Below are 14,902 nucleotides of genomic sequence, written 5' to 3'. Positions count from 1 at the left end.
ATCAAAAAGTCACAATCAATCAAGTAGGAAACAGGTAATAATTATAATACATACAATTTATATAGAGCTTTTCTAAGTATTCAAAGTCGCTTTACGAAACAAAAACTCAATAATAGGAAATAGGAAAAACTAGTTAAAAGGTTAAACACTAAGAACACAAAGAAAAGGTAGAAAGTGGGGGTTAGAATTAGGCGTCACTACATGTACTTTATCGGATGTGTGTGTCTATGGTTCTAACTTTAAAGCGGTGCAGTGCGGGGCTCAGAGACACGAGTACAGAGCTGCCACAGCGGTTCAGATTATTATTGGACATATGTTCACATACAGAGTTCAAGTTCACGCGCGGGTCTTTTGGTTCACCACCTCTGTTTGCGTCTGTTTGCCCACTTTAACTTCCCCATCATGCCGCGTGTGTGCGTGGGTGTGTGTGTGTGCGTGTGTGTGTGTGTGTGTGTGTGTGTGTGTGTGTGTGTGTGTGTGTGTGTGTGTGTGTGCTCTCTCTAACCCCTGAAAATGTCCAAATACTCCATCTGTTCCTCGGTGCCCCGGGACCTATTTCTGGCCTCCTCCATCTCTCCATCTCTCTCTCTCTCTCTCTCTCTCACTCTCTCTCTCTCCCTCCATCTCTGCTCCAGCATCTCCCTGTCCGTTCCCTGCCGCTCAGCGGCTGCCATGTCCCTGTCTGACTGCCCTGACTAATGGGCACACAGTGCCCCAAAGTGCCCCTGAGTGCCCCTTTGCATTCCACCCCTGGACAGTCAATCACACGCCGCACACGCGTGTGCGCGCACACACCACAGGTCTGTATCGCTATACTTGTGAGGATGTATAAATTGTATGAGACAGCATTGGAAATAGCTGAACATAACCGAAAACAGCCAAACTAAAATTGCACTGCGACGCGTTGTGTGAGCTTGCAAATCACAATCTATACAAGCTTGTAGATCTTTCACACGATGGAACTATAGTATGAAAACGATAGTATGAATCAGGTATAACTCTAAGCGTAACTAACCTCTGAATGTCCTAATCCTAATCCTATCACCAACCTGAATCTTTTTCACACGGCAAGCGTAAGAGACCAGGAAAATGGTCTCACAACGTTTATTTCTCAAATTCTACTATCTAGTATAGTAGAATTTGAGAAATAAACGTTGTGAGGACCATTTTCCTGGTCTTTTACGCTTGCTGTGTGAAAAAGGTTTGGCCCCCCACAAGTATAGTACACCACATAAGTAAGTACACACACACAAACACACCCGCGCGTTGCACACACACACACACACACACACACACACACACATACACACCCTGTCGTCCTAGGATGGTACCTGGTACCTACTCAGGAATTCCTTTGGGTGTGGGGCAGGCCTCCCCACCTGCTGAACATCTTGCATAATGTGCGGCTTTTTGAATAATGCAAAGGCTTTAGTGAGCAGACGTTGAGTACAGCATGTTTCGCTGCCCCCCCCCCCCCCAAAAAAAGAGAGAGAGCAACCATTTCAGGGTCACACGGTACAGGGCCATGTACTATTCATGTACAAGACCCAAGATGAAGATGAAGAAGAAGAAGAGGAGGAGGAGGATGGGGGTGGGATAGTCTCCCTGTGAGGCCTATACTGTTTGTTTGGACACATACACGCACGCACACCGCGCGAGCGAGCGAGCGCAACTCGATGGTGTTTGCACTGCATGGACCAGAGATGCCAATGCTAGGACTTAAAAACAGAGAGAGTGAGAACAAAAACAAAGGTAAAAAAAAAAGTCCTCTGACCCCAGGACACCGCACTTCACTGTTACACTGCAGATCAGTGGTGGAAAGTAACTAAGTACTTAAGGCGCTGTACTTTAAGTACAGGTTTGAGGCACTTTTACTTTACTGGAGTATTTCCAATTTTTTTACACTTTTACTTTACTCCACTTATATACTCCACGCAAATATTATACTTTTAGTCCCCTGCAATTATTTGAAAACTTTAGTTACTAGTTACTTTGTAGATTTATTTGATTAAGATTTCAAAACATACATTAACCACTTCAGCCTTATATACATTTTCGGCCAATTGAAAATAGCAGATCTACAAGCTCACAATGCGTCGCGATGCGACGCATTGTGAGCTTGTAGATCTGCTATTTTCAAAAGATTTTCACACATTAGAAAACTTGTGAAATGTGACCCTTCTGCATAATGAGTACTTTCTACTTTTGGTACTTTAAGTACATTTTGATACCAATACTTTTGTACTAAATTTTGAATTCCGGACTTTCTACTTGTAACAGAGTATTTCTACATGATGGTATTGATACTTTCACTTAAGTAAACAATGTGAGTACTTTTTCCATCACTGCTGCAGATTTACAAGTCAACCTGTCACATTAGCGGGGCAGCGTTACTTGACGTTTTCGGTGGAGATGCTATAGCTAGAGCGGGTTGTGAGCGGTTTTTGAGACGTTTGTGGTTGTTTTGTTTTTCGGGGCATTTTGTCCCGATAACGTTGTGGCGTTTATAAATGACAACGTCCCGTTCTGTAAGAGACAGGCTCTCTCCAGTCCAAACGGTCTTATCTTGTGAGAGCTTTGGCCCCGGCATGCATAGCGGGTTGGAATCTGAGCACTTCTCTACCCTTTTCTTTCCAACACAGACAGACACACTGTGTGGAGATTATATAGGCTCTGAGCACGGACTCCTTCAGGGAGGGGGGGAGGGAGGGAGGGAGGGGGGCGGGTCTGTCCCCTCCCCACTTTGTGATTTCTTGAGGACTGTTATCGGGCGAGAGGGCGCGTTTGAGAAGGAGGAGGAGATGACTCCGGGCGGGTATTTTCTACTTGAGCTCTCCTGTACCAAAGTCATTTGTTATCAGGAGCGGTAGGGGTAAGTGTGTGTGTGCGCGTTCATGTGCGCGTGTGCGCGTGCGTATGCGCGCGTGTGTGTGTAGGTACTGTAGGGGTGAGAGAGAGAGAGGAGAGAGAGAGAGGACAAAGATGACGGAAGAAAAGCACAGATATATACACCCGTGTACGGTATATACAAAACATGCAACACACTTTTATGAGTGATCTCACCACCATTCCTACCACTGGCCTCGCAAATCTCCTCGCAAAAACATCCACTGAGAATCGATATGGGAGTCCAGGAGCTGAAAGTCAGCCGTGGTTTGGATGACTGGCATTGAGCAGCACTATTTCCAAAAGCTGCACTCGAGGAGATTTGCGATAAATAGTTTTAAAAAAAAAATTAGAATTGCTATTCATCACTTTTCTTGAAGGAGAAGATGTTTTCGGTTGTCTACCGACTGGGTTCGGGCAAGTTTGATTCAGTCAGTAAGTAAGTATGTGAACTTTATTTCGTCTCTGTCTGGGTGGAAAGCTCATTATGTCCAAAACTGTTACTTTTTAAGGATTCAAAAATCAAGCTCAAAACGCTGGTAAAAACCTTTAACCAACTGGTTATACAGAATGTCATGATGACAGATGGTAACTCTGACTGGTGGGTGAATGGCTGATCCAATCGTCTGCAAAGTCATTTGGGTCTACTCTACTCTACACCCACTTGAAGACCAGCAAAGTCAAATCTGTGGGCTGGTTTTAATAAGCCATCCTTCCTTCTATCCATCCCTCTCTCCATTTGCCAATCTATCAGTCCATTCATCTATCCTCTATCCATCCACCCCGTCTACAAATGAACCAGGGTGTCAAAATTCCTATCTTCCTAATTGATAACACACACCGAGAGAGCGCACGCACGCACACACACACATGCACACACACACACACACAACACACGCACGCACACACGCACACAAGCACGCGCACACACGCACACACGCGCACACACACACGCCCACACACACGCACACGCACACGCACACACGGAATGTTATACTGTGACATCCCCAAATTCACATGTCCACACAGACATGACCACACACACACACACACACACACACACACACACACACACCACACACACACACACACACACACACACACACACACACACACACACACACACACACACACACACACCACACGCTGTGACAGACTCTGTCAGCCCCAGGAGGGTAGAAGGTCAACCTTTAATTGAGTTGTATGTCACAGTGTGTGAATGTCGGAGTGCCTGTGTGTGTGTGTGTGTGTGTGTGTGTGTGTGTGTGTGTGTTGTGTGTGTGTGTGTGTGTGTGTGTGTGGTTGTGGTGTGTGTGTGTGTATGTACGTGTGCGCGTGTAGGTGTGTGTGTGTGAGAGACGGGAGCTGCCTTATCACTGTGGGGACTAATAGGACTCCTCCTGGCTTAGGAGTGCTGACGTGGGCAGGACGGAGAGAGAGAGGAGAGAGAGAGAGAGAGAGAGAGATGAGAGGAGAGAGAGAGAGAGAGAGAGAGAGAGAGAGAAACGCTTTTCATTTTAAACACTAATATCACACACGTTCCGCTCTTTCTTAAGTGGGCGGGTCGGGGGGGTGTTTAGATGAGTAGAGGAGCTGCTATCTCCTCAAACCACGGCCTGCTAATGAGAAAAGAAACCTCTCTCTCTCTCTCTCTCTCTCTCTCTCTCTCTCTCCCTCTTTCTCTCCCGTGCTCCGTCTCATTTCTCCCCTTCCTCCCCCCTCCCTCCGTCCGCGCGCCTTATACCGTCTTCCACCTCTCTTTCATCTCGCCCCCCCCCCCCCCTCCATCCCTCTCTCTCTCTCTCTCTTTCTCTTTTCCCTGGCCTGCGATTCATCATGTCAGATGTTAATATCCTTAAAGGTCAGGGGAGTCATAAAAGAAGAAAATATGCTTTGTTAAACTTTTTCCACGCCATTTTTCCTTGTCGTCTTTCGCTCCCGGCCCCCCCCTCTCCCCCACCTACCCCCCCCCCACCCCCCTGGCTAACCTTATCACATCCGCGTGGGGGCCGGGGTGACCCGTTTGCTGGTGTTACCACGGCGATCTTTAGGAGGATGATTGATAACAACAATAACGGGAGTCGGCGGTATTCCGAAAGGGATCGCCTTATTCGTTTCATCAGACGGAGAGAGAGGAGAGAGAGAGAGAGAGAGAGAGAGAGAGAGAGAGAGAGAGAGAGAGTGAGAAGAGAGAGGAAGAGAGAGAGAGAGAGTGAGAAGAGAGAGGAAGAGAGAGAGAGAGAGAGGGGAGAGGGGGCAGGAAGAAAGAGACAGCTTAAGTAAGGTATTGCCTATCCACAAGACAATCCACCTCACTTCAAGCTGTAGACACCCACACACACACACGCACACGCACACGCACACGCACGCATACGCACACGCACACGCAAGGAAGGCAAAGTTAGAACTGGTTGGAAATGGGTATCAAGTCTTTTGTGGTAATTTTGACAATTCTTTCCCTCCGAAAACCAACCAACCAAGCGACCGAGCAGCCAGTGTACTTCACACCGCCATATGTTTGCTCTTTACAATGGTTTGAGGAACACATTTCATGCACTCAGCAAAAGAGTTAAGCAGATAACTCCTCGCAAATTTCAGACGCAAGTCAGGTTCTGACAAATTTATGGATGCACTGGCGCTGAGTTGGTGGATGTGAATGCTGAAACGTAGATTCATATTCCGAAGCGTCGAGTTATGGCCCTTAAATATGTGGCGTGCGGTGGGGGACGTGTGTATGTGTGTGTGTGTGTGTGTGTGTGTGTGTGTGTGTGTGTGTGTGTGTGTGTGTGTGCGTGTATCCGCAGTTGCATTTGCATAGAGGTGCTTTCCTCCTTTCATTCTCTATTCTATTTTATCACATACTGTATGTGTGTGTGTCCTCTGTAGCAAATTGAGTGGGACAGGGCAGTGGAGAGATGCGGGAGGACAGGGCGAGCTAGCTAACATGACCATCATGAATAAGAGATCAAACACAGAGGTTCTAAAATGACTGAGGCACCCTGAGCAAATGAAAGTCACTTTTATTAAAAGCAGTATTAGGGCAACCTCTCTCTCTCCTATCTCTCTCCTCTCTCTATATACAGTATATATATACATATTTGTGCGTGTGCGTGCATGTGTGTGTGTGTGAGAGAGAGAGAGAGAGAGACAGTGACGCGGCTTAATAAATCAATACATAATTTGACAAATAACTACAAAACAATTGTATTCATTAAAAATTATGTCATTACTTACAGTAAAAAATACTGCGATTAATTTGATTATGCCAGTGCAATGAGGTCCATCCAGCGCAACACCATTGGCTCACAAAACACTAACGGGCAGTGCTGATCAAATATCATATATATATATAAAAACAAGATTCTGTTATTGAAACATTTCTCACCTCAAATTTCTCACCTCAACATTCTTTAGTGTACAGCTATTAGCGTACTTTTAAACATTGGCTGTTTGTTTACTTGGCCACCATGTTGTATACAGCAAAAACATATAACACATTGACTGCCAGAGTTTATTCATAATGTACTCACCCCTGTGCCAGCAATTTGCGTGTTTTTTAATTTTTTGTTTTGTAATTTTTCATTCAAATACATTCTCTGATTGTGTTGTCAAGCACCTACGATTGTTCCACCAGTAGAGAGCAAGCACATCCAAACATTGATCACCTCGCTCACCCCCTCCCAAACAGGCCCACGTCATATCCGGTCATTCAAAGGAGTTGTGACGTTTTCGACAATTCCCGGCCCGCTGATCGGCCTGAAAACGATGTGATACACTACGACGATGACTGTTAGTCACCCGGACAAAGAAAATAGAAGTTGAGCTGTCCGTTTGTCTTTTATACCCTGTGAAAAACCGTTGTTTTTCCTTATTCTGGCCGAAAATCACCGGAGAAAAACACGTGACCCGGAAATTAAATTTTTTTTTTACATCCGGCTCCAGGTGAGTGTGACGTAAAGTGGAAAACGAAAGTGTTGATGAGAAATAAACACAGCCGTGCGATCACAGATTAAACAATGAAAATTCAAAAGAACGTGTCAACCCGTTCTAGGAATCCTGGCACTCAAGCAATGGATTTGAAAGAACGTGTTGACGCGATCTTGGCACTGTATGTGTTAACAGTATATATGTATGTATATATATATACATATATACAATATATACATATATACATACATACATACATACATACATACATACATACATACATACACACACACAAATAAATACTCAATTACTCTGGAATATATCTTAGCCTCAAAGTTTTATTCTGTAGGCTAACTAATTACAACCTATTAGTGTGGCATGTGAGAAGGATGCTGTGAAGGTGCATGAGTTCTCCCCAAATGTATGTGTGTGTTGTGTGTGTGTGTGTGTGTGTGTGTGTGTGTGTGTGTGTGTGTGTGTGTGTGTGTGTGTGTGTGTGTGTGTGTGTGTGTGTGTGTGCGCGCATATATGTATCTGCTGTTTTACATTAGTGTGTGTCTGTTAAAAAGAAACACACACACACACACACACACACACTGGCTAATTAGCACTAATTTGACCACTTGTCTCCCGGGAGAAGTGCTGAGCGAGGGAGGAAAAGAGGAGAGAGAGAGAGAGAGAGAGAGAGAGAGAGAGAGAGAGAGAGAGAGAGAGAGAGAGACAGAGAATGCACACAGGCAAATCTCCGTAAAGTAGCACCCTATACCAGCACCCCACTCAAACACACCCAAAACTGGAACAAATTTACAGTCAATAATATGGCTTCAAGTTCTGGACAATCACACGATTACTTTCACTAAATCTTGAAAGGGACTTTAATAACCATACAGTGTATAACCTTCTAATATTGAAGCACTTTTCCACCACTGTGAAATTTGTCATAACTTGCTAATTTAGGACATAATATCCCTTAAGGTTGAAAAGAATGCATCACAGGGAAATTATGCAATAGAGGAGAGCTTAATAGGGATGAATAAATTCAGAAAAAGGGGTTACAACTACCCGGCCCCGGGGCCGGTCCTAAAAATAGGCAGTATAGGCGATTGCCTAGGGCACGAGTTGTTGAGGGGACGGATATATATTTGATAGAACATAAAACATTAATACCGCCCACCCACCTACTGTGATGTAGGAACATGTGTGTTCCCTGGATTTTGTCAAATAAAAGTTAGGGATAACACCACCGCACCCCCCTCATTTGGTTTTAGTTTTTTCCCAGCTGTGTTGTCACGTGGCTACAGGCCGCTGTGCTTTGATCAACATTCTGTCAACATGAATCTAAAACCAGGGGTCTTCAACGTTTTCAGGCCAAGGACCCCCCTAGCTGAGAGAGAGATGAAGCAGGGACCCTCCCACTAAATATTGTATAAAATTATGTTGCAGATTACACTTTTTTTCATACATTTCATAGATAATTGGATTCATGTTAATGTGTATTTTAAGATAGTTAACCTTTAAACCCTCAACATTTAGTCGACTTGAACGTTGGCTCTGTACTTGGTCTGCTCTTTTTCCCTCTACACCCGACTCTCAGAAAACAGCCGATCTACAAACTCGCAGCACGAGGCGTTGTGAGCTTGTAGATCTGCTATTTTCAGCTAATGGTCCCCACCACACAAAGATTTGGCGGACCACCTGTAGTAACTCTGAGGATCCCCTAGGAGTCCCGGACCCCTGATCTAAACGACTCCAAATTTGGAGTCGGGGGGGGGGGGTGCATGGACGTAATACGCATGTATTTGACTGTCCATGCAGATGCAGCAGAAGAAGCCACAGCAACTAGGCCAAAGACACAGGGGGAAAAAAACATAATAAACACATGACGATGTGTATTTATTGACATTCAGTCAATCAAAGGTATGAAGCTAACCAACTAGCTATGAATCATAGCGCCATGGGAGCTGGTGGAGGAGCATAGAAAAAACACACATTTCCTCTCTGCCAGTGGGCGGTGCACGTGCGTGATCCGAGCATGAATGTTAACAATTTTCCGGGATCGTCACATTGCCTCCGCCTCCCTATGCCTGCTGCCCACTTGCCTCTCATTTAAAATGAATTACTAGACGCGTCAATCGCCTCCCCCTGTCTGAAAAGAGCTCAATGCAGGAGCATGAGGTGGGACATGGTCCAGCCATGGACAATTTCATCAAACAGTGTGATCACTGATGAGTCATACTTGCAGCTCAAGTGTCTCTAAGACGCTCCTGTCACGGTGCTGACTTTTATTAATGGCATAGCTCTAGAGACATTAAGCCAATATAGCAATTTGGGCACCGTCCTGGATGACAAAATGACTTTTGATGCCAACACTGACATCTGCAACAAAAAAAAAGAAAAGCCAATCAGAGACAGTTTTTCTCGAGAAATTTGAGGGATTTTCAGTGTTGATGGATCGCTCCTGAAAATATTTTATTCGTCTTTCACTGAGTCGATTTTGACTTTTGCAATTTGTATGATTTGTTGGGTTTGGCAACCTCCGTATGGTTCACAAAAAATAGGCTGTGAAAGATTGTTAAACTTTGCCAAAATACCATTGGCACTAACTTGAATGATCTTGGCCTGTATTGATCAAGTTAGAGTTAGACTTATGACTCCTGCCTTCAGAGAGGAGGTACACTTTTCCTAGAAGGGCCAAATCAAACATATATCTGAGATAATTTGTTCCATCGGTTGTTGTGAGCGTGTACTGTAGATCGGCTATTTTTGAAATAGGGCATAAGAGGTCAACAAAGGACTGATGGACTCTTTAATAGCAATGTTATTATGATGATATCTACCATCTATGTTCTTAAATATGACGTGTATTGGTTCTGTTGCCTACTGTTACAAAGTAATTTGCCCCACGGGGACAATACAGACAATCCTATCCCGTCTGATCCAAGTGTACCTACTGTACTAATATACTATTATGCAATTGGAGAGAGATCATTCTACTGTACCTCTACCCGAGTACAGTCTGCGGTAAGTGAGTCCAGTCAATTATACAATGCAGTAGCACTTTTATTACCAATAATTTATGTCTAAGCAACACTTAGACAACAAGTATGTAACTACCGCATGCACGTTTGACTGACTGCAAGTGAAAGCACAGCCATGGTTCAAGTCTGCCCCGAGTGTACCTACGATTACGGAATGGACACGCCAAATCCAGTGACAGCGTATCTACACCAGACCCGCTGTAGCCAGAGGTACGTATGCTACAGGAAATGCGGTTTCGTATGCCTCGTTGGGCGGTGCTTGGTTTTGATTTACCATAACTGTCATGGCAGCCAAGTCATACACAATCTAATTCAATGGCTAAACAGTACGCTAAAGAGAAACAGGCAATGCAGAAACATACATCTTGATTCATGTTTGATCATCACAGCATATTTTGACAGTATGACCGTCACGAGCAAGCCGGCAGTATTGTGGTGGATGGACATCATTTTGCATCAACTTTATGCAACTTTCACTGCAGCTCACCTGTATCACTTTGACTATGCATGCACTTCATGGTGCACTCACTGGTATCTCCAAGTCACTGAAGATAAAATTGCAGACCTTCTAAAAAATCTAACCTCTATTCCCTTCAGTGCTCTAGGGCAGTGGTTTTCAACCTTTTTCATGCCAAGGACCCCTACATTGATATACATTTGGCCGCGGACCCCCATCGGAAAATGTTGTGCCAGGGACCCCCAGAAGCAAAGATTTGAGTTAAAAATGTTCGCTCTAAAAATACATATATTCAAAGATATGCACACATTTCAAGATTTTTCAAAAATAGTAGATCTACAAGCTCATAGCGCGGCACCGAGTGCCGCGCTATGAGCTTGTAGATCTGCTATTTTTGAATAGCCAAAGCTAAGTGGTTAAAATGATTGTGACGCTATGTTAACACATTTTGCTGGGGACCCCCCGGTACCCCCTGAAGGACCACTGGTGGTCCCCGGACCACTGGTTGAAAACCACTGCTCTCGGGTGGTTTAGAGTGGAGGAGAGACTGAGAGAGTTTCCCATCTTTCACTGTGTTTGTTTTTCAAGATCCTATAAATGGCTTAGTTCCAAAAATACTTGCTCAATTATTTGTCCAGAGTGAGGGATGCTCATGGGTACTCAACCAGGGGGATGTTCTTTTGATCTAGTCCCCCCCCAGGTTTAGGACGCTTAAAGGTAAAGAATGTGTTTTTATTACGCAGCCACCACTCAGTGGAATACATGCTCTGTCAGCAGATCTGAAACCCCTGAATCCCCTCCCTCCAAAGATTAAAACTGATCTTAAAGGAGTGTTTCACCCAAACAATGACTTATATTCTATCAATTACACACCCCATGAAGCATTGAATTCATGGAGATTTTTTAGTTTTGCCTTCCTAAGCCAATAATTTGATTACCGGCGGAAAGATGCTAATGTATCCGGTAGGAGACTCAAAGGACTCCCATTTTGAGTCTCCTACCGGAATTACACCATGTCATCAAATTATTGACTCAGGAATAGAAAATAAGTAATTTTTTGGGTGAACTATTCATTTAAATCACGGTTTCATTCAAATAGTGGACGTAGATTAACTCGTCCCCTGGCTGGACAGCCCCATGGCCACAGGTGGCTCACCATCTCGTTGTGCCTCTGTTACGTTGCTTTTCCTATGTGTATTGTTCTTAATTGTATACTGTATATTAGTATTTATTTTTGTGTTTTATGGTTGTTTGCATAGGCAGTCTGTTGGGTGTTGTATGTCTCATAGTGGACCACCCTGGAAACAAGCGTTGCCTTTTTTGTATCTAATCCACATGGGTGCTTTTGAACGGTGACAGTGTTGTATTTTACCAATAAACTATTCTATCTATCTATACAGTAGATGTTTCAGACCTAATTGGCAGCACCTGTTGACCCCACTGATTGGCCAGACATGTCTGATGAGGTGAGAATAGAGTTTGTAAGAAGAGGACCCTATTCTAGAAGATATAGGAGAAGTGCCACTACCACAGCTTTTAGAGGAAACTAGTAAATGGGGGGAAGAATCTAAGAGAAGCTGCCTGATGCATTCAAAGAAGAACAGTCTGTACTGCTTTTTTGCTGCAAGCTGTTCTCCCAGAAAGACTATAAATAACTAATCAGTGCAGGACTAAATGACTGGAAGAATTGCCGCCAATTACTCAAAAATGCACTAGAACATCCTACGCACATGTCATCGTGGAGGGAATTAAGGAATTTCCTGTAGAAAAGGGGGCAAACTAATGATGAAATAGATATAACCCTCATGGAGGCTGAAATGCCACATTAAAGTGCATGTTATTCTTTTAACATTTTGCTTGTGTTAATTAAGTTATGTTATTTGAGAGAGTTGTTGGCTTGCCGTCAAAGTGATAAAATGTTTGTTGTAAAGAGAGCGCGGTTTGTTTTTCCTGTTAGTGGGTTATAGTGTAAAAAAATGTGCTGATAACACTGTGGAGTGCAGGTTGGAGGTATATTAGGTGGTGAGTTATGCAGCGTTAATGGGAGGATGGCATAGACACATGCGCCAAGAGGCCTCAGTGGCGCGCCCACAGCATGGGGCGGGGGAGGGGGGGTGTGTGAAGAGGGGGGGGGGGGGGGGGGGTGGCGGGGAAGGGTTGCCTGCCTAAGGCTGCTAAAAGGCTAGGGCTGGCCCCTGACCTGACCCATCTGGGTGGTTCGTAATAATTTTGCATCAGTAGGTACATTTTTCCGTTGCTAAGTAGGGCTGCAACACGCAAGCAAGAACTGGCACACAGTCACACTACTCATATTATTATATATTATATATTTGTGTGTGTGTGTGTGTGTGTGTGTGTGTGTGTGTGTGTCTGTGTGTGTGTGTGTGTGTGTGTGTGTGTGTGTGTATGCGTTCACAAGAAGCTAAGTGAGGCGCTGGATCTCTGTCTGTGTGAATGAATGAATGAGAGGAGGTGGTGGGTGTGTGTGTGTGTGTGTGGGGGGGGGGGGGGGGTAGAGAAAGTGCTGATCCCACAGTTAAAGGCGCAGACAAACAAAAGATTAAATACATAAAACTACACAAGCAAAGAAAAAGGTTGCCGCCAGGCTCATACACGCACGCACGCACGCACGCACACACACACAGTGGAATGGACAACATCGCACGCACGCACACACACACAGTGGAATGGACAACATGTGGGTCAGGATAGAGAGCTACAGAGCCAATGCGTCTTGCATAGCGAACTTGCTGTATGATCAGTGTGTCTCAGTTTGCACACGCACACCTACTGTATCAAAGCCTCACACACACACACACACACACACACACACACACACACACACACACACACACACACACACACACACACACACACACACACACACACACACACACACAGATTCCAATTAAAATCTCTTCATGTCTAATTAGCCGGCATCATCTCTCCACCAAACTCTCAGCTCCTAATCCGGATCACAGTCAAATTAAAACTAAAAAGGACTTTTTCTTTCCCCCCAAAAAATGGGAGATTCGCATTCCCTTCTCAGTCAGCCTGCAGAAAGCAGCCTACTTGGTATACCTTCTTCTATAAATCTTAATGAGCTACTCTCGCCCTCATCATCAGCATGTACGGGCGGGTGGGGTGGGGTGGAGGGAGGGAGGGGGGTGCTTCCCCCTCCCCTGCTGGGGAGAGGCAGAGATATAGCACTTCATCAGCATGTACGTGTGCAAATGAGAGGCTGAGTGGGGAGAAACGCAGAGAGGGGAGCGATCAATTATTCAGCCAAGAACATTTTTCACTTATTACTTAACTAAATTCCCAACATCCACGGCGCCGCTCGTCGAAGTCATCAACCTCTCTGTCCGCTATATACTGGAAGGGCCGGGCTATAGCTGGCAGGCGGACCGGGGGCCCCTACCTCTCCAAGGGCCCATTCAACAGGATTTACTGTGCTTCCACGTGCACTGCGCTGCACAGAGAGATGCTCATCTGCACTCCCATGGATTCCACGTGCAGCACACATGGCCCCAGAGCAAACAGGAAATATAGGTGCTCTCGAGCTCCCGTGCACGCACGCGTGCACACACACACACACACATACAATCAACACAGACATACACGAACAGCATATGCAGCCATAAATGCATGTGCACACGCATGAAGGCACACAGACACACAGAGGCAATGAAACAGACGGGACGGAGGGGGGGGCGATGCACCATTGATCCTATATAGTCTCAAATACAACCAACCCCACCCCAAACTCACCGCCCCCCCACACACACACACACATTAGGCACATGAATACGTATGCGTAGCGCGCGCCGTCCGAAACCTGCCCATCCAGCCAGGCACAGCCGTAGCCAAACATAAAACAAGTGAAATAAAAAAAAGGGCCTCTTCTCTCCCTTGGCTGGTTTCCGCCTCTGTCACTCTGTCCTGATAACATTTGTCAGCTCTTAAGCTTCCTGATGTGGAAAATGGACTTTATTTTTATGGTGTGGCAAATTAAAAACTTCCCAGCCTCACACCATTAAACTGGAAGCCCTCCAAGTTAACTGGCAACGGCTTCGGGGGGAGGGAGGCAGGGAGAGAGAGAGAGAGAGAGAGAGAGAGAGAGAGAGAGAGAGAGAGAGAGAGAGAGAGAAGAGAGAGAGAGAGAGATGGTGAATTTCGGGAGGGACAGAAGGAGGGGCAGATCGAAAGATGCCCAGGCAAAACTAATCTCCATGGCCTTCTAAAAAAAAACACACACACACGCGCGCACATGCACACACGTGTAAGAACATCCATGCACGCGCTTTCTCTTTCATGCATACACACAGACCATACACACATGACCATGCAACATGCCAAAACATACCACACATTCTCTATCACACAATATCAGAAACCATGAGTATTAACAGCAGGATCATGTCTTCCAGTTCCAGATTAAACACTCTATTCCTTCTCTCTCTCTCTCTCTCTCTCTCTCTCTCTCTCTCGCTGCGCGCGCACGCACGCACGCACGCACGCACACACACACACACACACACACACCACACACACACACACACCACACACACACACACACACACACACACACACA

The sequence above is a fragment of the Gymnoscopelus braueri genome, assembly GCF_963280865.1.
Source record: "Gymnoscopelus braueri genome assembly, chromosome: 17".
NCBI classification, from domain to species: Eukaryota; Metazoa; Chordata; class Actinopteri; order Myctophiformes; family Myctophidae; genus Gymnoscopelus; species Gymnoscopelus braueri.
This window is presented reverse-complemented; position numbering follows the sequence as displayed.